Source organism: Canis lupus, chromosome 18 (assembly GCF_048164855.1).
Source record: "Canis lupus baileyi chromosome 18, mCanLup2.hap1, whole genome shotgun sequence".
Classification (NCBI taxonomy): domain Eukaryota; kingdom Metazoa; phylum Chordata; class Mammalia; order Carnivora; family Canidae; genus Canis; species Canis lupus.
This window is the reverse complement of record NC_132855.1, coordinates 21729465-21752940: the sequence shown is the minus strand read 5'-3', so window position 1 is coordinate 21752940 and position 23476 is coordinate 21729465. Positions and strand designations below refer to the sequence as shown.

Below are 23476 nucleotides of genomic sequence, written 5' to 3'. Positions count from 1 at the left end.
AGCCCCAGAACTCGCGTCTATGCGGTCCTCTCCCCTCCGCTCCACCCACCCACTCTGGATTCTCCCTACCCCATTAGGCAGAAAGACTCCCGAGGAGCCCGTCTGCACACACCCCTCCCCTCGCACACAGCCCGCGCTCGCGGCTCCCGCCCCGCAGCCCCCGCAGCCCCCGCAGCCCAGGACACCACCCTCCGTCCCCACCCCGACCTACCGCACCTGGACAGCTGTTGCACCCGTGCAACAGGTCTGGAAAGTGTCTTCCCCACCTCCCAACCCCCCAAACCTCCCGCCGCCGTCCCCTCCGCTACGCCCCCCCGCAGCCAGGGCCGGAGGTGCGGTGGGCTGCGTCCCCCGGGCCGGGGTGCTCGGGCGGCGGGCAAAGTGCGGGGCTCCCAGAGGCGCCCGGGGCGGGGGGCGGGTGGTCGCGCTCCGGCCGCCGGGGGCCGGGGTGCCCTCCCGGGTGGCCCCTCGGCGCCCGCCGCAAGCTCCCCCGCCTGCCACTCCAGCGCCGGCCGCCAGGCATTCCGGGCGGGCTCCCCCCTCCGCGCTCCGCTCCGCTCCCTTCCATCTTGACTTTTGCCGACGTGGAAATTTTGGGTTTGGAGACGACCTGCGCTCTTATTGGCTGCCGGCGGGCGGGGTCGGAGGTCACGGCTGCTCTCGCTATTCCGCGCCAAGGGGAGCCGCACAGCGGCTCGTGTCAAGTCAGCAGGTTCCCTCCGCCTCCCCCGGGGTCACGTGCGCCCCGGGCGGGCCCTGGAGCCGCCTCCTTATGCAAATAGAGCGGCCGCGCGGGGCTGGGGGCGGGGCGGGGGCGGGAGGGGCGGGGCGGGGGCGGGGCGCGGCTGCGGGGGCGGGGCGGGGCGGGGCGCTCCAGGTGGCCACCTGGCCCCGCGTCCCGCCCCGCCCCCCGCCCGCCGCTGCCCCCTCGGCCCTGCCGCCGCTGTCGCCTCGGGCTACGGACCACCCCTCCCGCACCCCCACCCCCCGCCAGCCTCGGGTGGCCTGGGGATCCCGCGTTTTGCAAGGTGCCTCCGAACGCCCGCTTCCTTTGGAGCCCCCTGCACCAGACCAGACCTGAACCCCAAGCCAGGTTGGGCCCCGGGTCGCTCCAGGGCGGGGGAGGAGGAAGCCGCGACGCTGCCTGCGGGGCAGAGCGCGGAATGGAAAGCTCGGGGAGGTCAGTTTCCTCCTCGGCCGGGACTTGGAACTAACAGCGAGATTCCCGGTAAGAGTATTCTAGGACAAGGCAAAATCGAGACTTCATCGAGGTTAAAAGTATCCCCTTTTACTTAACTACCTACCCTCCACCTCCAAATAAAAGGAGGCCAAAATGCGAACTAAAAGTGTCACTTCTGGGTTTTTTGTTTGTTTTTTTGCTTTTTTTAAAACATGCCTACAAGGACTAACTGAAAGGCCGGTCCGCCTCCACCCCGCCCTCTGCTCACTACTGGACACCACAGTGGAACCTGGGACGCGTTCTCCTCCCCACATCGGGGTGGAGGTGTGACTCTGGAGCTCGATCCCGATTCCCCGAGAAGTCACGGAGCACGTAAAAGGAATCAGTTCCTTGCGTGGTTCCCCAAGCACGCCAAAGGTGTTTTTCTAGAAAGAAAGGGAATCGATGAATGGCCACATGACCGGGATGGCTTCCCACCCTCCCCCTTCCCCAAGGAAAAGAAAGGAACAGCCTTGCAAAGGTAGGGCCCGTAGTATAAATGCGGACTCTTTGGTGGTTATTGCAAAATCTGCCAGCTTCTAGTCCCCAAGAAAAAGGAAAGGAGCCGCATTGTTTTAAATATAAAGATTTCTCAGGATCGGCCTAGTTGTTTCCCTTTGTGTAAGAAAACATCTGTATCACCTTTATATGTTGTCCCCTGTAAGTCTGACCCAATGATACAGAAAAGCAAAAAAAAAAAAAAAAAAAAAAAAATTCATGGGAAGAGTCTTACCTGGAAAATTCCTCCCATCCTCTCTTCTTACTCTGTCCTTCTCCCCATATCCCCCCAATGGAAGGATAAATCATTGCTCCTTCCAACTGTTTTATCCTCAAGGATCTTTCTCTCCACTGTCCTTTCTCTTCCCTCTGCACACTTGGTTGTTTATGTGACCCCTCCCGGGTTTGCAGGGGCCTCTCCCCGGGCATTGTCTCCTCCAGCCCCCCACCCCCTCCTCGGCCAAGGGCTGCCGGCAGTGCTCACTGGGCCTACGAGTAGGTCTCGGCTCTGCCGCCTGTTCTGTTGTGTGCACTGGAATATTGATTTTTCAGTGTGTGTGCGCCGGCTCTGTAAAAATCAATATTTCAGTAGCTCGAGCACAGCCCAGGGCAGTGTAATGGAGCCAGCCTGCTGATGTTAAGGGGTCCACCCTCGGCGATTGAGGGCAGTCAGAAAATGGCAGTGTGTTTTCCTATTCCATTGTTTGCTCCACAGGGAAGGAAGGAGGGTGCGCCTGGTGGTGTAGCATCAACTTCCACGACCAAGTAACCTCAGTGCTGTTGGGTAACACACAAGCCATGTCAGAAAATGATCCACTCTTAGGTCAAAAGGTAGTGATGGAAAACCTCTGATTTATCCGGTCTAAAACTCCTACATAAAACATTGGGGAGGAGGAAGTTATTGTACGCCATCAGTCCTACCAGATTTCACAATGAGAAAAAACAGGCTCACTCCAGGAAAGGGTTAGAGTTTATCCAGTATCTATTACTAGGTATACAGATCATTATTAATCTGCAGCCCCTAAAGTATGCCTCTGATTAATGAGAACAAGAGATTTCCGGGATGATTTGAAGAAAAAGATCAATAATGATCAATTTAAGGGTCTTCATGGATTTTACTGCCCTGGTGGAAAGACATTGGATTTGGGGTTAGGCCAGGGGGTGTCGGCCCAACATGCCCCACAAAGGGAGCCTTTTCTAGTCTGTTCACCTGGCCTCAGGAGCCTTGTCTATAAGTTGAAGAATTAGACCAAATATCTCTAAATACTCACTAGTTCAAACATCTGTGATTGTACAGAAAAAATAATATAGTTAAAATCTTCAAAAGGGGTACACCTGGGTAGCTTAGCGGTTGAGCGTCTCCCTTTGGCTCAGGGCATGATCCCGGAGTGCCGGGATGAGTCCCACATCAGCCTCCCTACTTGGAGCCTGCTTCTCCCTCTGCCTATGTCTCTGTCTCTGTGTCTCTCATGAGTAAATAAAATCTTTTTTTTTTTTTTTAAAGAAACAAAAACCTTCAAAAGCAAAAATGTGACTAAGCCAAGCATATAGTATGGATAAGAAAAGTAGATTATTACCAGAAGTGTTGTAGAAATGGAAAGTACGTATTTTCCTGCTCTAGTTGTGTGTTTTGTTTCTTTTAAATTATATTCCAGTGCCATCATATGGAGGGTAATTTGGACATTTTTTCGAAATGCACTTCTTTTGACCCAGCATTTCTAAGAGCTTTTCCTGAAGAAATTATTAACATCATTAGGAAGATGTTTATCACTACCAATTTTAAAATATTAGAAACAACCTAAGTATCCAATGATAGGGGACCTAGTAAATCACATATGGTAATGGTGTATTCATTCAGTGGAATGCAACTCTTCAAGATGGTAATGCTGAATAGGTATTAAAATAATGTGGAAGATCTGCATTTATTGCAATGCATGTACTATTTAAATCTCTATGTATGTCTCACAGTGGTAAAGGATATGGGCTGTGGAGTCAGATGACTTGAGTTCACTTCTGTGCCATTGACTAGCTGTGAGGCATTGGTCAGCTGTAAACAAGGGATATTTGTTTCCTATTGTTGCTATAACAAATTATCACAGTGACTTAAAACAACACAAACGTATTATCTTGCAGTTCTGAAGGGCAGAAGTCCAAAATGGGTTTCACGGGGCCAAAATCAAAGTGTGGACAGGGTTATGCTCCCTACAGAGGTTTATGGAGAGAATTTGTTTGCTCCCCTTTTCTAGGGTCCACCTGCATTCCTTAACTCATGGCCCCTTCCTCCATGTCAGAGCACAATACTCCAACCTCTACTTTTGTGGTCACCTCTCCCCTGTGAATCTTTCCATCTCCTTTTTAAAAGGACTCTTGTAAAAAAAAATAAAAATAAAAAAATAAAAATAAAAAAATAAAATAAAATAAAAAAATAAAAGGACTCTTGTGACTTATTGGGCCAACCTGGCAAACCCAGGATAATCTCCCCATCTCTAGATTCTTAATCACATCTGCAAAGTTCCTTTGACCACATAAGCTGACATATTCATAGGTTCCAGAGATTAGGGTGTGGACATCTTTGCAGCCATGATTCTACCTACTGTGTTGGGCTAAAATCAAGATGTCAGCAGGGTTGTGTTCCTTTCTGAAGACTCTACAGGATGTTGTCTTCTCACCTTTTCCAGCTTCTTCAGGCTGTCTGCATTCCTTGGTTCCTGGTCCCCTTCCTTCAACTTCAAACCAGCAATGGTAGGTCACAGCTTTCTCAGATAGCATCATTCTCATGCTGACTCTTCTATCTTCCTTTCCCCCATTTACGAACCCTTGTGATTCCATTGGGCCCACCTGAGTAATCCAGGATACTCTCCCTATTTTAAGATCAGTTTATTAGCCACTAAATTCCACCTGCTACCTCAGTTCTCCTTTGCCTTATAACATGACATATTCATTCATTCCTGGGATTAGGACATGGACATCTTTGGAAGACTGTTGTTCTGTCTACCATACTCAGGATAGTGGTGAAAATCTGCATCATGAGGTTGTGAAAAATATCTAAAGAATCAATGCATGTAAAGGGTTTAGAACAGTGCCTGGCATATACTAACTAGCCTATAGGAAACATTCCATAATTATCTATTATAGTTACTATCTGGAATGGAAATGCAGACAGTGAACAATAGTTGCATCTAGACCGTGGAATTAAGTCTTTACGGTCTTCATGTTGCTTATGTTTGTTTTTCCTTTTTATACCATTAACACGTATTACTTGGGCCACTTTAAAAAAACTTAAAGGAAAATGAGACAAATGAATAAAAGGGGGCTTTGTAGTATAATGAGAAAATAATTTGATTGGGGGTTAAAAGGTTCAGGTGCTCTCAGCACAGCTGCTAACAAGTTGTGACATTGGGCAAGTTACCTTAGCTCTGCGTTTCACTTTTCCTCATCAGTCACATGAGGGAGATGAACTGTATATTTTGCAAGGTCCTTCCAATTCCTAGTGTACAAAGAACACCTATAAAATCAGTAAGAAGAGAAGACAGCCCTAGAGGGGAAAAAATGGATACAAAGCACAAACAGGAGTTCACAGAAGAAGAAAAACAAATGGCAAATAAGCATAGGTCAATATGTTAAGCCTCATTAGTAACAAGGAAATGCAATTTAAGAGAGATATTTAGTGAGATACCATTTATTCCCACTAGATTGGCAAAAATTCAAAAGTCTGACAACATAAGCAATTGGAGATGATATAAATGAATTGGAATGTTTACACAGTGCTGCTGGGAGAATAAATTGGTACAACTACTTTGGAAAACAATTTGGCATTGCCTTGTATTGCTTATCACGTAAAGGCAAACGTTCACATAGCAGGTGTCCAGTGTACCTACCCAGAGAAACTCTCACACATGTATACCAGGAGACATGTACGAGAATGTCATGGCAGCACCGTTCATAACATTGAAACACTGAGAACAGCCCACAGCAAAATGGAAAAATTGTTGTCTATTCACACAATGGATAATTCTACAGCCACAAAAATGAATGAACTACAGCTCCTCACATGGCTATGAATGAAGCTTAGAAACATGCTATGTAGGAAAAAAGTAAGTTCCAGGATAGCACAAATATTATTATATCATTTTTATGTGTCAACACAAGCAAAATCAAACGGTGTATCTTTTTAGGGATCCATACATAATTAGTGAGTTTTAAAAAGCAAGGAAATGGTAAACAGAAAATTCAGGACAGTGATTACTGGTGAGGGGGTGGAGGGAAGGAGGGGAGGGGGTGTAGCTGGTAATATTCTAGTTCTTAATTTGGACAATAGGCTCATAATCATTCATTTTATTATGCTTTACAACTTACATACTTGTGAGATATGGTTTTTTGTGTGTACAAACATTAGATTTAAATGATATTTTATTTATTTATTTATTTATTTATTTTTTAAGATTTTATTTATTTACTCATGAGAGACACACACACAGAGAGGCAGAGACACAGGCAGAGAGAGAAGCAGGCTCCATGCAGGGAGCCCGATGTGGGACTCGATCCAGGGACTCCAGGATCATGCCCTGAACCAAAGGCAGACGCTTAACCACTGAGCCACCCAGGCGTCCCTTAAATGATATTTTAAAGAAAGAATGGTGTTCAGGGACGTCTGTATTCTGATCCAGGATGCTTTACTTCTTGTAGTTGATGCTACAACTTGGCTTAGATTCCTTTCAAACTAATAAAAGCGAACTCTGATGCCAATTTGCTATTTGCAATCCTGCTGGCTAACAGTTCTCAACAGCCACCTGTACCTGGGCTTGTGCAGCAGTTTATGCTCTCAGTGAACCTCGTAATTTCCAAGATCCATACCCTGAAGGGGATTTTATGCCAGCAGAAGCAGTGCCTCCAGAAGTCTCTTACAGCTTACCTTCCGTGTGCCCCCGGAGCTGGCCATATTTTGCACACCTTTTGCAGTAGTTGCCGAGATGCACAGTTCATAAATTTCCAGTCCAGCCCAAGTGAATTTGTTACTGCCCTGACTCATTACATTTTTGTTTTGTTTTGTTTTGTTTTAAGACTGTATTTATTTATTTGAGACAGAGAGAGAACATGAGCTGAGGACGGGGGGTGGGGGTGGGGAGAGGGATTGGGGCAGAGAGAGAGGGAGAAGCAGGCTCCCCACTGAGCAGGGAGCCCAGTATGGGGCTCCATCCCAGGACTCTGAGATCATGACACTGGCTGAAGGCAGACAGTTAACCGACTGAGCCACCCAGGTGCCCCTCATTACAGTTGTGATTTCAATGTTGAAGAATGACAGTTCCCATTCCCTTGACTTGCCTTCTGTCTCTTCATAAGGTTTGTCCATCTAAAAAAAAAAAAAAAAAGGTTTGTCCATCTAGTCATAGTCCAGAGGGGCTTGGTCTCACAGTCCTGCAATGATCCTGGCATTCATATTATTTCTGACTTCCATTTTTGATGCCATAGTGTCCAAAAAACAAACCAGCTTTGTTGATTGGGTTTCCTATTTCCTTCAGTGAAACACTGAGAAGCATTTATCAGGATTCAGGGGTACCTTAAATACCAGTGTTTTTTTGTTTTGTTTTGTTTTTTAATACCAGCGTTTCTGATGAGAGGATCGGCTTTCATAGAGTTTGCCAAGGGAAGCTAGTGCCAAGTGTGTGTAGGAGGATGGATGAGGATGGTCTTCAGCCTGGGAGGCAAAGGGTTTTTGTTTATTTTTTTTAACTTTTATATCATGAAAAATTTCCAAAATTTTTCAAATGGAAAAAGAACATAATATAAATATACTCTATAATATAAATCTAAAAATTATATAAAGAGTGCAATGAAATCTATTGCCCATCAATGGTTTCAATAATTATTAACTCATGAACAGTCTTGTGGCTTTTGCTGCCCCCACCCCCTTCAGGATTATTTTGAAGCAAATGCCCAATATCATGGGGCATGGCTATTGTGAATGCATCATCATAATAAGCAGCCTCAAAGATCCGGAGGGAGTATTATTAGTGGTAATACTGAGCACAATCCCTTTTTGCAACATTATTGCAAGCTATTTATTTGAATCAGTGAAATAATGAGAGGCCAAAGTTTTCCCACTTAAGATTACCTTTAACTTCCCAGGGAAGGCTTTTGGATAAATTCAATATGAGGAAAATCAATGTAGGACTTTATATCTGAGGGCTGGGGAGCAATACAATGACTTAACTTTGTTTAGATTTTGATCTCTTCAGTCTCACCGACAGAGTATTAAAAGAATCAACAAAATAGCATGAGATCTATTACAGTGGTCTTAGCTGGTCTCTATAATCCAACCTACATAACATTATCTTTCTGAAGCCCACCTTGGCCTATCTTCTTAGTAAGTGTGAGTGCCTATTATGTGAGAATTACTAGGCACAGGAAGGGATTCAAAGACAAATCAGATATGGCTCCTGTTCTATACTGAAGAATGTGTCTGGTCTTTGTCTTGGGCCCTTGGGTGGGGGTTTCTAAGTCCTTGGACTTTTCCAAGTGATAAGGGTACCATTGTTTTTCATGGATGACTTCAGGATGACAGACACCTGAGTTTATGATAACAAGATGACTCAGGGGGCTGGCTGGTCATGAGGAAAAGACCAACTATGTATTTAGAGGGTTGGGTCTTTGATCCAGATGGTATCAACTTAATCTCTGGGGAAGAAAGAAGGACAGGAGATTGAGTTCAATCATGTGATCATGGGATCAATGATTCAATCAATCAGGCCTGAATAATGAAACTGCAATAAAAAAAAAAAAACACTGAGGCACCTGGGTGGCTCAGTGGTTGAGCATCTGCGTTCAGCTCAGGTCATGATTCGGAGATCCTGGGATCAAGTCCTGCACTGGGCTCCCCACAGGGAGCCTGCTTCTCCCTCTGCCTGTGTCTCTGCCTCTCTCTGTGTGTCTCTCTAAATAAATAAATAAATAAATAAATAAATAAATAAATAATCTTTTAAAACAATTTGGACACCGAAAACTCAGGTGAGCTTCCTGGTTGGCGAGCACATCAGTGTGCCCAGAGGGCCATGTGTCCCAAGTCCACACTAAAAAGTGTGTGTTTGGGACCCTTACCCTGTGTGTCTCTTCATTTGGCTAGTCCTGATTTACATCCTTTTTAAAACTGTAATCATAAGTATAGCACTCTCCTGAGTTCTGTGAGTTCTTCTAGTGAATTATCAAACTTCAGGGGCCAGTGAGAAGCCCTAAATGTGTATAGCCAGTTGCTCGGAAGTGCAGGTGGCCTGGGGACCTCCTGCAGTGCACCTGTTGTCTGAACCTAAAATGAAAATAGTCTTGTTGAGGATCATGCCCTTCAGCTGCAGAATCTGCTCAGAACTGCACTCCAGTATCTTAGCTCCTACCTTCAACAATTCACAGGTTAGTAGACAAGGGAAGACATAGATGTGAATTAAAATGAAAAGTGTCATGCAACAGGGGTGCCTGAGTGGCTCAGTCAGATAAGCATCTGTCTCTTGTTCTCAGCTCAGATCTTGGTCTTAGGGCCATGCGTTCAAGACCTGCAGTGTCATGCAACAGTTACAGATGTGCTCTGAGAAACAAGAGACCAGAAAAAGAACTCAGAACTAAGGACACTAGGGAAGGTTTTGGGGAAAAGGTGGCCCTTGCCTGGAGCCTTGAAAGATGAGTGAGATTTGAACTTGCAGAAATTGTAATAAGCATTTATTGAGTGCTTACTCTGCATCAAGCTCTGTTCTAGTGCTTTATGTATAATGAATTATTTAACATACACAGTCCTATGAGGTTGCATTAATATTGTCTCTTTTTTACATCAGAGTACATCGAGGCACCCAGAGATCAAACACCTTGCCAGAGATTGCATAGCTAATAAGTAGAGAGCTGAGATTTGAAACCAGGCAATGTGAGTCTAACACCCACACCTTTAACAACTACTCTTGACTGCCATTCAAGAAAGGGGAAAGAACATTCCAGGAGGAAGGCATAACAAAAACAGATGGGAAGACAGAGGTAAAAACATAAAGGAAAAGGAATAATGTTGGATGGGTACTTTGAATGCCAAACTAAGGGCTCTGAACTTGACCCAGGACGCATCAAGACACCAAAGGTTGTTAGGGACAGGGCTCTGTCATGAGCTTCTGTGGACTTTAAGGCACTGCAATCCTGTATGGAATTACCATTGAAAGCATGGTCTGCTCCTCCAAACCAAGAGGCTACTCTTCCCTCCTAAAAAACAAATCAGGGCAGCCCCGGTGACTCAGCGGTTTAGCGCCACCTTCAGACCAGGGCGTGATCCTGGAGACCTGAGTCCCACGTCAGGCTCCCCGCATGCAGCCTGCTTCTTCCTTTGCCTGTGTCTCCGCCTCTCTCTCTCTCTCTCTCTCTCTCTCTCTCTCTCTGCGCCTCTCATGAATAAATAAATAAAATCTTAAAAAAAAAAAAAAAAATCACTTTCTACTCAGTCCTCCAGTGGTGATGGAGAGACTAGAAGTCCAAGGGAGAGCCTCTCATTCTCACTTTTTAATCTTTCATGGCAGTTGGCCTAATGTACACTAGAGACACGTGAGTGTTTGCAGACTGAGTGGATATTATACTAGGTTATACCATATCAAGCTGCTGATAGTTGACCCTGTAAGTTTGACCTACAAGAATGGCGACTCATTATGGTTTCAACCTATTTTAAGACACTGTATTACAATTATACACAAAGATTGGCCAATGTTAAAATTCAAGTACAATATCGTTTAAAGGCATTAACTAGGCATTAGGAACTTCGTAAGGGACTATTCAGTTATATACAATGTACAAAATTTAAATTAGAACATATATATATGAATACTGTAGCACAGTGCATTTTTATACACATAAGTACATATATGTGTAGATAATATACATATATTAGCATTTCGTGGAATATATGCATGTGTGTATATATGCAGTGAGAGAGACACACACGAAGGCCTATCTGTAGGCTATTTCCACAAGAACTGTTATCCATGCAATCTGATCTTGATGTCAAATCAGAAGGGGAAATGCCATTCAAATCAGGTTTATAAATGTGAGGTAAAGCTCAGTACAGTAGATCAAAAATGCAGAGGGAAAAGAGAAACAAGAAAATTGAATAAGCTTTATCTAATAGTTGATGTTGCATACAGTGTTTCAGAGAAGATTCTTTCTCAGTGGGCAGGAAGAAGTCATTTTTAACTGCCTTCAACCAAGAAGTTAGGAAATTCTAAAAGGTATATATGTGTCACATTGGAGATGATGCCATCAATCAAAGGAGAAAGCACTGGTGTCAGTGACCCTCCTAAAGCAACAGAGACTGCCCCCCCATGAACCCTCTTGCTGTGCTCCTGGCTGCTTCCGCAGAGGGTCAGGTGTCAGAGCTAAACTCCCAAGGGTGGCCATCAGCTGTGCAGCTTAACTGACAGGAGTGAACTAATGACCCAGGTGGCGCAAGTAAAGTCTGGAGCATGCAACCCAGACTTTACAGCACCGCCCCCCCAAACTTCCAGGGAGGAAGTTTACACGTATACAAGAACCACAATTCAAGGAAAAGAGGAATTAAAGTAGATCTAAAGTAGAATTAAAGTAGAAACCCAACTCAAAATCCTGCCCAGCTAGTCCGTCTTTATTCAGTGTGCTTGTTTAGTTTAATTGAACGGGAGATTGTAAAAGGCGATTTATTCCCCAAAGCGGGTCAGACCTGTTGTTGCTTCCTGACTCTCCTGAAGCAAACCTACTGGTGGGAAAGATTTTTCCTAAGGATTCTCTGCAAAACAAAGTGCTCTAAACTACATATTAATGGAGATCGTTATTTCCAAGCTAGAGAGGTAGAGAAGCTGGACTACATATGTGATCATCTGACTTTCCATTTGCACACCAAGGTGCTTGCTCAGAGCATCGGAAGGTAAGGCCAAACTGAAGCACAAATGCCCCGCCAATTAAAAACATATATTGATCAAATGACATCAGGTGTATCTCATATTTACAAATCACTGGGAAATTCTGTTACAAATATCAAGCTATGGGACGCCTGGGTGGCTCAGTGGTTGAGCGTCTGCCTTCGGCTCAGGGTGTGATCCTGGGGTCCCGGGGTCAAGTCCCACATTGGGCTCCTTGCATGAAGACTGCTTCTCCCTCTGCCTGTGTCTCTGCCTGTCTCTGTGTCTCTCATGAATAAATAAATAAAATTTAAAAAAATTATCAAGCTATTTAACTTCTCTAACATTTAGTCAGAAAAACCCCAGTTTCTGATCTTTAAACTTCAGAATCAGTGCTGACTCTGCCCCTCAGATGTTGATCTTAAGAAGTGAAATGTATCGTGTAGCTTCCTAACACTCTGCTAAAGATGTATATGCCCCCTTAGTAGCACCTTTTGAAAATCAAGCTCCCGCTGTGCCTACCCTGATGAACACATACAGGTACCCCAGCCTCTCTTGAAATCCCTCAGTTTTGTTTCCCATGGAAATAACAGTACGTTCCTAATAGGATTGGTCTTCTTTTTCTCCAGGCACTCAGTTTCCTTTACAAGGGAGGAGAGATTGGGGGCATCAGTTCTCCAAGCCCGGATGTCTTACAGGGTCTTGTCTGCAATCCTACAAAAGCATGGAGGTCCCTGCTCAACAACCCAGTTGCTTTCTCTTGTTTTTTTCTCTCCCCTGCTCTAACACGAGGAAGAGCCTGTTTTTCCAGAAGCCCCTCTTGCCAGGAGACATCAAAAACCCCAAGGACTCAGGAAAGCCATATACTATAGACTTCTCAAAAGAGAGGCTTATATTAAATTCTCAGAACCTTCTCTCCAGATTTTCAGTCTACTTAGTACCTCGTTTCCACTGAGGCTAAAAGGTCTGGGCAAGTGTTTGTTTTCCTGGCATGTATGGCTTTCCACCCCTCTTCTCTGCTCTATAGCACTTTTTCTTTTTCTTTGTGATAAAATAATGATATAGCCACCCTGCTGGATCTCTGCCCGGAACTCTATGAAATAACACCCCAACCCCTAGCTCAGAGCTTCCCACCCTCCCTTATCCTTCTGATCATCTGACATGCTTACTCAATGATTTGTCTCCCCTCTCCCCCAGAAACTGTAAGCTCCCTGAGGACAGAAACTTTGTCTTTAACTCCTGTGTCACCAGAGGGCCAGCACACATACATTTTTGGCATTCTAGAAATATTTGTCAAGTGAGTGAATCATGTACTTGGATTAGTTGATATAAACCAAAACAGTTGGGATCTCTGGGTGGCGCAGCGGTTTGGCGCCTGCCTTTGGCCCAGGGCGCGATCCTGGAGACCCGGGATCGAATCCCACATCAGGCTCCCGGTGCATGGAGCCTGCTTCTCCCTCTGCCTGTGTCTCTGCCTCTCTCTCTCTCTCTCTCTGTGACTATCATAAATAAATAAAAATTAAAAAAAAAAAACCAAAACAGTGAAGGACAAACTTGCATAAAATAAATCTTCTAATACTTTTCATGTAATGCTGTGTTGGATATCTAGTAAAGAGGACCCAACAGGTATTAAAACTGTCAAGGATGGGGGTGGAGGGGCGCCTGGGTGGTTCAGTCGGTTAAGCAGCTGCCTTCTGCTCGGATCCTGATCTCAGAAGCAGGGAGTCTGCTTCTCCCTCTCCTGCCCCTCACCTCCTCCCCCTGCTCATGTGTCCATGCATTCTCTCTCTCTCTCTCTCTTTTAAATAAGTAAATAAAATCTTAAAAAAAAAAAAAAAAACTGCCAAGGACATTCCAAACCTGCCCCTCAATAGAGTAGGAAAATAGATGACTTCTGCTGTCAGAAATACACTGTAGCTTGATATTCTTTGTGGGAATTTTTTTATTTTTTAGAGAAACAATCTGTTAGACCAATATATGAAACCTTTTTATTTGAAGTGTAAAAAATAGAGTCATATCATCAAATTCAATGAGTTTTTCTTCCTTTGTGTGCCTCAATCACCACCATCCTGATATGCCTCTTAAAGTAATTTTATTATTTTTGGAGAAAAGTCACCTCACCAAAGAGCATATGAATGACACATATGCCTTTTTAAGCATTTTTTAAATTGACTACAGAATTGTATGGTACTTTCTAAAAGCCTCCAAACTAGTCAGAAAGTTTGTTTCTCTTAAAAAAAAAAAAATGGAAGAAGAGGGAAAGGGAGGAGAATATGCTAGAACTCATTTAATCTTCCAGGATGATTCATTTCTTTTTTTATCATTTCATTTCTCCATATATTGTCAGCATCACAGTACAGTGTTGGATTTACCCGGGATCAAGGAATCTCTTGTTGAATCAAAATCTGATGAGTGTGTCGTAAATGCAGCACAGTTCACATTTACCAACGTACCCAGCAGAGATTCAGTTTTGGATATTAAATATGAGTTGTGCTATCGGAATTTGCACTGATCCTCAGGCTTACTCACTGATGGGATTTGGATGGCAAGATTCAATGGCACCAGCGGAGGACAGCCTTTTGCATGACACAAAACACCACATGTTCCAGCGTTCTGCTCCCCTCACTTGGAGTTCTGACTTTCTTTGGGCTGGAAGAAAGTCATTCTCCTCTTTATGCTTCAGTAACACTTCCAACAAATCTCCCTACAGCACCTATCACAGAGTTTTGAGATCAATAATTTACACCCAGGACTACTGCTTGACCGTATGGCATCTTTGTGTAAATTAGAAAAAGACACCCCTTCCTCTGGCGGGGGTGGGGGGGGGAGTCAGAGAAAGATGGGATATTACCAACCACTATTTTCATAAAGTTTAGGGAGAATAACAGGGAGGACATTATCTTCCTTCCTCTTCGGCCCACAACTCCACCACGAAACAGGAGAAGGATGTGTCAGTAACAAACTTTTTTGCCGTTAAGTTCAGTTGCGAGCTATATCTTGTTAACAATAGTGACAGTTTTCCTGTAAAGACCAAATCTCTTCTAGAATAAATGAAACCAGGACAATATTTTGTGTGAGAAGGATTTTTTTTTTTTTTTTAGAGACAAGGCACTTGATTTTCAAGCACATGCTTTGCAGGGTTGTCAGCTATTCAGTGATCTTTTACTTTTTTAGAGATGGTCTTGTATTTTGGCTTTTCAAAGAGAACAAGAGGGAAAAAAAATGCAGTGGTGCTTTTTCTTGTGCCTGAGACCATTCCAAAAATAACCCCATCATTTCTCCCTCCTGCGAGCTTTTTGGGGAAGGAGAGAGACTGCAGGCGGGAAGGGGAAAGATTGGAGTGTGGGAAGGTCGTGAGAGGCAGTTACTACAGGAATCTCCACAATATCCTGGCAAACAGTCTGGATGAACCGAAGCACTGGATGCTCTTCTCCTTGGTCTCAGCGAGTAGGGTGTACTTTCTCTGGAGGGCCCTTTCCTCAGTAGGCTAGAGGCTCACTCTGATGGGGGGAGCTATGCATGCCTTTCCATTCTCTTTTTCCTAGCCATGCTCTAGGCACTTGGATGACATGTACTCCTACACATACCAGCGGGGCTACAGAGGCCTGTTTCAGGGAGTCTTAGTTTTTAATCCTAGAGATCATCTAGTTCAGTGTTCTCGAGCCTCTCTGACATCACCTCATAGTAAGAAAAACCCTGACACACACTAACTATATAAACCTAGATTTAACCAAAACAAATACTTCTGGAAATAACATTTAGTCCTACAATACCTAATGCATTCTAGTATTTTCTATTCTATTCTTTTTTTTAAAAAATGTTGACCAGGGGCCTCAGTGGCTCAGTCAGTTAAGCATTGGACTCTTGATTTCAGCTCAGTTCATGATCTCAGGATTGTGGGGGTGAGCCCTGCATCAAGCTCTGTGCTGAACGTGGAGCTTGCTTAAGATTAAAAAAAAACAATGCTGGGCAGCCCGGGTGGCTCAGCGGGTTTAGTGCTGCCTTCAGCCTGATCCTGGGGACCCAGGATCAAGTCCCATGTCAGGTTCCCTGCATGGAACCTGCTTCTCCCTCTGCCTGTGTCTCTGCCTCTCTCTCTCTCTCTCTCTCTGTGTGTGTGTGTGTCTCATGAATAAATAAATAAAATCTTAAAAAATAAAAACAATGCTGATCACAACTCACTAAACTGATTTCATAAGTCACTAGTTGGCTGAAATCTACAGGTTGGGAATCACTGATCTATTTTAATCCTCTTATGTCACAGAACCGGAAACCCAAGTCAAAAAAGGTTAAGTGATCTGGACAACATTACACAGCTACTGCCTGGTTGCAGAGTCAGGATGAAAATCCAGGTAACGAAATCGTCTAACTCAGCTAATTATTAATAACAAACACTGTTCTTGCAAAACAATGAGCAGATGCCGTACTAGTTCTGTGAAGAGTGTGTGCTATTACAGAAACATGCAGATTTTGTTTTAACGGTGGAAAATCAAAGTCACTCAAAGGAGAACTAAATAGAATGTCATCCCTCAGGGCACCTGGATGGCACAGTCTTGGTTTCCGCTCGGGTTGTGATCTCAGGGTCGAGAGATCTGGCCCCAAATCGAGCTCCAAGCTCAGCGTGAAGTTTGCTTAAGACTCTCTGTCCCTCCCTGTCATGTGCTCTCTCTCTCTGTCAAATAAATAAATCCCTAAAAATAAATAGATAGATAGAATGTTATCCCCATATCTTCACACACAAATCATTTTCAGTTGCAAACTCTAGTGTCTAGAGGGCTATCTTTCTGTATATATATATATATATATAAATACATAGAGAGAAATATAAATATTATATTTATTATATATACTATGTGTTTATTACAAACCTAAAAAATATAAATTGTATATATATGGTATATTTGTTTTATGAATGCTTTACATTACATCTGCAACTTGGCTCCGATCTGCTGGCTCGTGTGAGCTTCCCTGCAGGGACATCTAGAATGCAATAGAAAAAAACCTGAGCAACCAGTCCTTCCAAAGTTAAAATCTGGTTCAGTAAGGGCTGGTAGGCATCTTCGTGGTGAAAGGGGGCATCTCAGTTAGACACTAGGGGACTCTATTGAGGTGCGAACATGATGGTGAGTTCCCTCTGAGACAAAGAGCCATCTAGCAATAGAGCAAGACTAGAACAGCCTCAGCAAAGCTCAACAACCTCACAGCCCATCATTCTTGGGGGGGTTCGCCCACAAGGGCTGCACTCACTGTTGACTCTGAATATATTACCCCTCTAAGAGTAGTATTTCCATTAAGATACATTAGTCATTAAAAATGAAGCCCTAAATTTTAGCAACCAGCATACTTTCCTTCAATAAAAGCATGTGTGTCTTCCCGTTCCACCCAATCTTATCCTGTTAAAAAAAAAAAACAAAACAACAAAAAAAAAAAACTGCTTCAGCCAAACCAAATACTCTCTTCCTTTCTCTCTCTCTCTCTCTTTCACCAGCAGCGAGGCTGATCTCCAGCCTGCCCAGGATACAAAACTGAGGATGCAGCATGCTGATTTTGCCCGTGGCTTTTTTTTTTTTTCATTGATAAGGTACTGTTCACCGGTTCATGTGTCAGCTGATGAAAGCAGCAATGACCTTTTCCAACAATTGGCCTCTGTCTTTACATTGGCTTTCTGCACTTGACTGGGAGCCATGAAGATCACCTTTAGGGCAACTTTCAACCTATTGCTGTGAAATGGCAACAGAACAGAAAATGAACCAGAAGTAAACGGACATTTGCGGATACACTGAGGAATAGATATGGGTGCTTTTAGCTTGCAAATGTGAAAATGTCACAGGTTGTTTCTGAACATGTTCCAGCTGGAGGCAAAATAATGCTTTGGGGGTAAACATATGGGCCACATGTGCGAAGGCACTGAAAATTAGGTATGAAAGTTATATATGCAAAATTACCACAGAAATTCCTGCTGTGATCATTATGAAATTGCCTTGGAGTGTGGGTTTCTGGCTCACCTTCCAAGCTATCCAATTCCTTTCATAAAACCCTTAGGCAAAATTATCCCTTCTCTCCTTAGCCTACCTTACTTCAACACAGCACCGTAAATGTCATGTCTGTTCCAAGCCCTATCTGCTAGGACAACTGTGTAAGAAATGATTCCTTTCCAGGGGGAATGGGGAGAAATATCAGAGGATTTGATTATAACCTTTAAAAATCAATTTTTAAAAATTGGTACATTTCAGTGCTTTCTAAGACAGACATCTTTAATTGTGCCTAACTGTGTTTGCTTTGGCAGACACATGTTGACTCTTGCAATGGGCAGCTTCCAGCCACATCCGCGTTTATGGCAAATAGGTCAGAATGTAATTCATCCCCTTGTCTATGAAGCGATCAACAATTACAAGTTCTTGTTTCCCTCTCATTCTATTGCTTTACTTCTTTTCAAAGAATGACATAGAAATTGCCATGAGATGGAGAATAATCAGTCCTCAGCAGAAAATAGAAGACCAACTCTTATAGTTGAGTGGAAGGGTGGCACATATAATGTTTGTTTCATTTCTCATGTCCTCTTTGAGTGACGCAATCTAACACCACAATTCAATATTATCAAGGAGGTGACATTTCACAGGACTGACTACTGGCATGGTGGATAGAAGGTTCTGTAAGCCATATTTGCTGCTGATGACACTAGCAATTTGATGACATTAAAAAAAGTCAAGTATTCTTTCCAAAAGGGATAGGTACCTTTGAAGAAATAATATTGTCTTTTCTTTGATTTGCATGCTCCAGTTCATCCCCAACAGATACTTGCAGGGAAAAACCTGTACCTGTACTCAAACAATACACTTCCTGTAATGTCAGTCCCAGGTGAAGTGAAACCAGCCAGGAAGAACATGGTAACCTCACTGATTTTAATAAATAATAGTTCTAAAAAAAAACCAAACCTGTATTATTGTTATTCCAGCAGGTTGGCCGTTTACAAATAGATCACCAAAATTTTCATTTGTATATTTGGAATATAGAGTGTCCTGTATAGGTGCCCACATATGCAGTATAACAACAATAGGTTCCCAGACCAACCATAGACATCTATTTCATTCATTTTGCTGATGGTGTTGGAAGATTCAAAGAAGCATGAAGGATTCAAAGAGTAGTAGTCTGCCCTGGGAAGACAATCTGTGGCATAAAATCCAAAAATAATCCCCTTATGATTTCTGCTACTTTCAGGAAGGGAGAGAGTGAGGAAAGAATAATTATATCAGCCATGATCCAGCCAAGAAACATAAGCCATTTTGAGCATTTTGGTTTCTCAGGAGACAACAAAGCTGAGTAGCTGCTAGAAGGTGGCAAGGCAACCCAGAAATTAACAGTAGCAGGAACTTACTACCACCCCTAGAGTAGAGGGTCAAAAGGAGGAGATGATGTTACCAGAATCCAGAAGCCAATTCACCCTGTGGAAGCTGGAATCACAGTGTTCCAATCCAGTGAGGGCTGGATGCATGAAGGAGTTGCCACAGATGCCATCAGGAAAGCATCTATGGATTCAAGGAAGCACAAGGAGAAATAGCATGGCTTCTCCTCTCCTCCCACCATCCAGTCCCCATTGATGCCTTCCATTGACCAAACTCAGCCAGAAACCAACTGACACAGGAGCCTAGGAAACTCAGCCTGCAGGGGTCAGTCTCTTGCAATATAGAGCAGAGGAAGGAAGGGCAAGAAATGGATCTGAGGGCTCACAGACCAGGCGTGGCACCCTGGCCAACTGACTAAAAAGAAGGGGGTGAAAATCTAACCTCATTTCCCAGCAGATTCAACAGGAAGAGGTTGCTTATTAGCTCTGAGAACAGAGACCATGCATGATCGACACAAAAAGTCAAATTACGATACAACTAAAATAACACTACCAGGCATCGGTATGAAAGATGCCACAAGAGAAACCGTGACACCTGCCAGCTGAATGAGCATGAGCTGGGAGAGACCACGTGGGCCCGGAAGTGACTGGGTTCTAATTCAGAAAGAAGGGAGGTCAGGATGAAATCAGGGCTTCTGGGACAGAAGGGGCACCACCTGTAGAGACAAGACAGGTGTTGTACCAGGTCAGGCAGTGCATAGTCACGGTTAGGAGATAAATGAAACCTGAGGAAAGGGCGGACTCCTCGGTGGGGGGAGAGGGCAGGTGTGACCTGAGCCCTTACCTGAGAAGCCGAGCTGCAGGGAGATCAATGACTGGTCCCGTCTGGTTGTCACATTTGACAATGAACGGGAAGACAAGCTTGCTGGGTGGCAGGTTTCTGCATAGGATCTGGTTTGAAACCAGAGGGATGAGAAAGTAGAGATGACCACCAATGGCCAAGAAGCCACACAACAAATTCGGGGAGGATTTGCACCTCGTCCTAGTGCGCCCCGAGCCTTGGGCAGTGTGTGGTGCATAGTAGGTGCTGATCACGCAGTGGCTGAATGAATGAATGAATGAATGAATGGACCAACATGAAACCCAAGTCAGCTGGGATTGCAGAACCACCTAGAACACGTGGAAAAGTCTGAACCGATGTGGCAGCGTGGTGGCCTGCCGGAAAACCCCAGCGGCAGCCAGACCAGTGTGGGCAGCTGCAGTCAGAAAATGAGACGGTTCTTTCTGAGCAAGTATGAAGTGTCATAAATAGCACAGGCTGATGCAAATGGCCACAGCTGCACAGCGAGGGATGGAGTGTGTGCTGGGCACAGGACATGTTGGCGCCCACCCAATTCTTCTCAGCTATGGGCTCAGCTCAGGGAGGGGGGTTGTCACCCAGCTCCAGACAACCTACTGACGGGGTGCAGGACTGCCACCAAGGTCCAAAGGCTTCATAAGGTTGCCCCTAAGGAGTTTGCCTTGAAGAGGCCGCACTTCCAATACTCCCTGGCTGTGAAAGCTCCTAAGCACCGAGCCAGTTTAAAAAAAAAATTAAAGTTAAATTGAGAAATGACCGATATATAAAGTGGTCATGTAATGAATGTACAGCACCTTTAATGTAGGAATTTTTTTTTTTAAAGTTTTCTTTATTTGAGAGAGAGAGCATGAGCAGGGGGAAGTGAGGCAGGCTCCCTTCCTTGGAGAAGAAGACCCTGAGATCATGACCTGAGCCCCAAAAGGCAAACGTTTAACCCACTGAGCCCCGCAGGCACCCCTAATACAGGACTTTTTAGCGTAACTGTCTACCTCCAAGTGTATCCGACTTTCTCCTTTAGAGAGGTGCTCTTGCTTTAACAGGGACAACAGCAACATGAGATGGTTTTCTGATTTGTGTTGCTTCTTTAAAACCTCTCACCAGACCCAGGATGAGGGGGAGGCTCCTAACAAAGCCAAGGAGAAGACAGTGCTGATTATCAGCATTTTGAGAGAGAGAACCACACTCTATTTGTGTTTGTTTAGTTCAAACCCCCTGACCCCTAGGTGAGAATATAGCCTAGCACCTGCTTAACACAGAGACTCAAATTTAGGTGAAATAGTCCCACCAGAGAAGTTATAAAAATTCTCCAAGTGAAATTTTGAAGGGAACTGAAGAACACCAAATGCATTTAGTTATACTAACAATACTCCCAATAATTAAAATGTACCGGACACACGCTGAGCTACAAAACAGGTAACACAGGCCCCTTACACACCCTCCAACCCAGCCCACATTTAGGACACTGCTGCTGGATGTAACCAAAGCCAAATTTATTTATTTATTTATTTATTTATTTATTTATTTATTTATTTATTTATTTAATTTCCACCTTCTTCCATAAAAGATTTGAGGTGACCTACAAGAATACACACATCAAAAGAAGAGTTTGGGGCAGCCTGAGTGGCTCAGTGGTTTAGTGCCTGCCTTTGGCCCAGGGTGTGATCCTGGAGACCTGGGATCAAGTCCCACGTTGGGCTCCCTGCATGGAGCCTGCTTGTGTCTCTGCCTCTGTGTGTGTGTGTGTGTCTTTCATGAATAAATAAATAAATAAAATCTTAAAAAAAAAAGAGTTTGAAAGCATTTCAGTTTCCTGGGGCTGTCATGACAAAGCACAAGACACGAGCTTCGACAACAGAAACGTACTAACTCGCAGTTCTGGAGGCCAGAAGCATAAGATCAGGTCTTGGCAAGATTGGTTCCTTCTGGAGAAGCTAGGGAAGGATCTGTTCAGGCCTTCTCCTTTTTTCTGGGGGTCTCCTGGCTTTTAACAACATAACTACAGTCTTCACATGGCATTCTTCCTGCAAGGCAGCATCCGAATTTCCTCTTTTTCATAAGGACACCGGTTGTTTTGGATGTGGAGTCCGCCTTACTCCAATATGATTTCATCCTAACTAATTTCATCTGCAATGACCCTATTTCCAAGGCAGACCACATTCTGAGGGACTGGGGGTTAGGATTTCAACACATGAGTTTTGAAAGGCTACAATCCAGTCCTTCACAGAAAATAAAAATGAAAAAAGCATAGAGGAATTTCCAGAAGACATCATACACATAGTCATCTATTCACCTTCTTAAAATCTCAGCAAGTTAATAAAGTAATCGTACAAGTTATTAGCTCACAAGCAGAAAGAGGCTCCAGGAAAGACAACAGTAGATGGCTGGAGGATGGTTAGCAGAGAGAGGAGAGGTAGCTGACCTACAGAAAAGACTGAACAGATTATAAACATAGATTATAAATATGGTACAAATTATAAATACAGTGAAGAAATGTTGAGATGAATTTGCAAAACATGGTCTACCCGTAGAGCAATAATCAACTACATTCTGCAGACAAACTATTTGTATTTTTTTTTAAGTTTTATTTATTTATTTGACAGAGAGACAGAGAGCACAAGCAGGGGGAAGGGCAGGCAGAGGGAGAGGGAGAAGCAGGCTCCCCACTGAGCAGGAAGCCTGATGCAGGGTGGATCCCAGGTCCCTGGGACCATGACCCAAGCAGAAGGCAGATGTTCAACCAGCTGAGCCACTCAGGCACCACTATTTTTATCTTTACAGACAAGAATTATTTGCATTACTATCACTTTTCTGTGCTTTAAGGAGTTGTAAAATAAGTCCAAAAATAAACAAGGATGCACATTCCTAGAACATCACATAATCCCAGAGCCTCTAACATTCCTTTGAAAAGATGTCTGGTAATTGCTTTTGCCCATTTGAAAGTCTCGATATTTTTCTTTGCTTGTAGTTAAGGGCTCACTAGTCTCTGGAATCTTGTGTCATAAGGTCTTATATGATTATTCAGTAGTGGGATTCAGGTTTGGTTTGAGTTCATAGAAGTCAAAGCAAAAAGGGAAACTGATTATACATTTATTGGGGTGCCCGGTGGAGCTTCAAATACTAGAAACTGAAAAAGTGTTATTTCATTTTTAATCACTGGCAAATTTTTTTATTTGAAAGAAAGAAGGGATAAATTTGCCTTTGGAGTCAGCTTCCATTGTTTGGGCAAAATTTTTCAAAATGATCTCTTTATTAACGCAAATGTAAAGCAATACCCACCCATTGCTTTAGAATACCCTGTGAGGTCCTTCTTAACTCTGAATGCAGTTGGGTTGAGCAGTATGTTTAAAAAGCGAAATTGGGTTCATTTTGAGTCAGATCATGTCACTAGAGAATTTTTAAATTTTAATCTCTATATGTTTTGACTAAATCATCTCTGAAAATAAGTGTTAGGGATAAATGTGTGTCTTTTTGTCCAAGTACTTGCACCTATGAGAGATAAGACTAGACTTTTCCAGAAGGCCTATCCTTCTGACCTTTTTATGCCAGACTATGAAAAGGGATAAACACACAGTATTTCTTGAAATGACCCCGATTTGAGGAACTCTATAATTAGTTATTGGAATTTCCTTATTCAAGCCAGAAAAGCCAGACATATACTACAGGCCTGTATTCCT

The 23476-nt window shown here is 43.7% G+C and overlaps 3 long non-coding RNA genes across 4 annotated transcripts in view; 1 reads left to right on the top strand and 2 right to left on the bottom strand.

Annotated features, from left to right (window-relative positions):
- LOC140608840 (uncharacterized) overlaps nucleotides 1-23476 on the bottom strand; it is an 85214-nt gene that overhangs the window by 46899 nt on the left and 14839 nt on the right. The window lies entirely within an intron of this gene.
- On the top strand, nucleotides 996-18515 carry LOC140608838 (uncharacterized). 2 transcript variants are annotated; one of them, XR_012010834.1, is made up of 4 exons: nucleotides 996-1700; nucleotides 4396-4459; nucleotides 15866-15953; nucleotides 17090-18515. It is a non-coding gene; the product is annotated as an uncharacterized lncRNA (long non-coding RNA). The 2 variants fall into 2 exon arrangements; XR_012010835.1 differs by lacking the exons at nucleotides 15866-15953; nucleotides 17090-18515 and adding an exon at nucleotides 9535-10097.
- LOC140608836 (uncharacterized) lies at nucleotides 5298-19429 on the bottom strand. Its single transcript, XR_012010832.1, has 3 exons — nucleotides 19021-19429; nucleotides 16523-16581; nucleotides 5298-7067 (listed from the first exon to the last, which is right to left on the bottom strand). It is a non-coding gene; the product is annotated as an uncharacterized lncRNA (long non-coding RNA).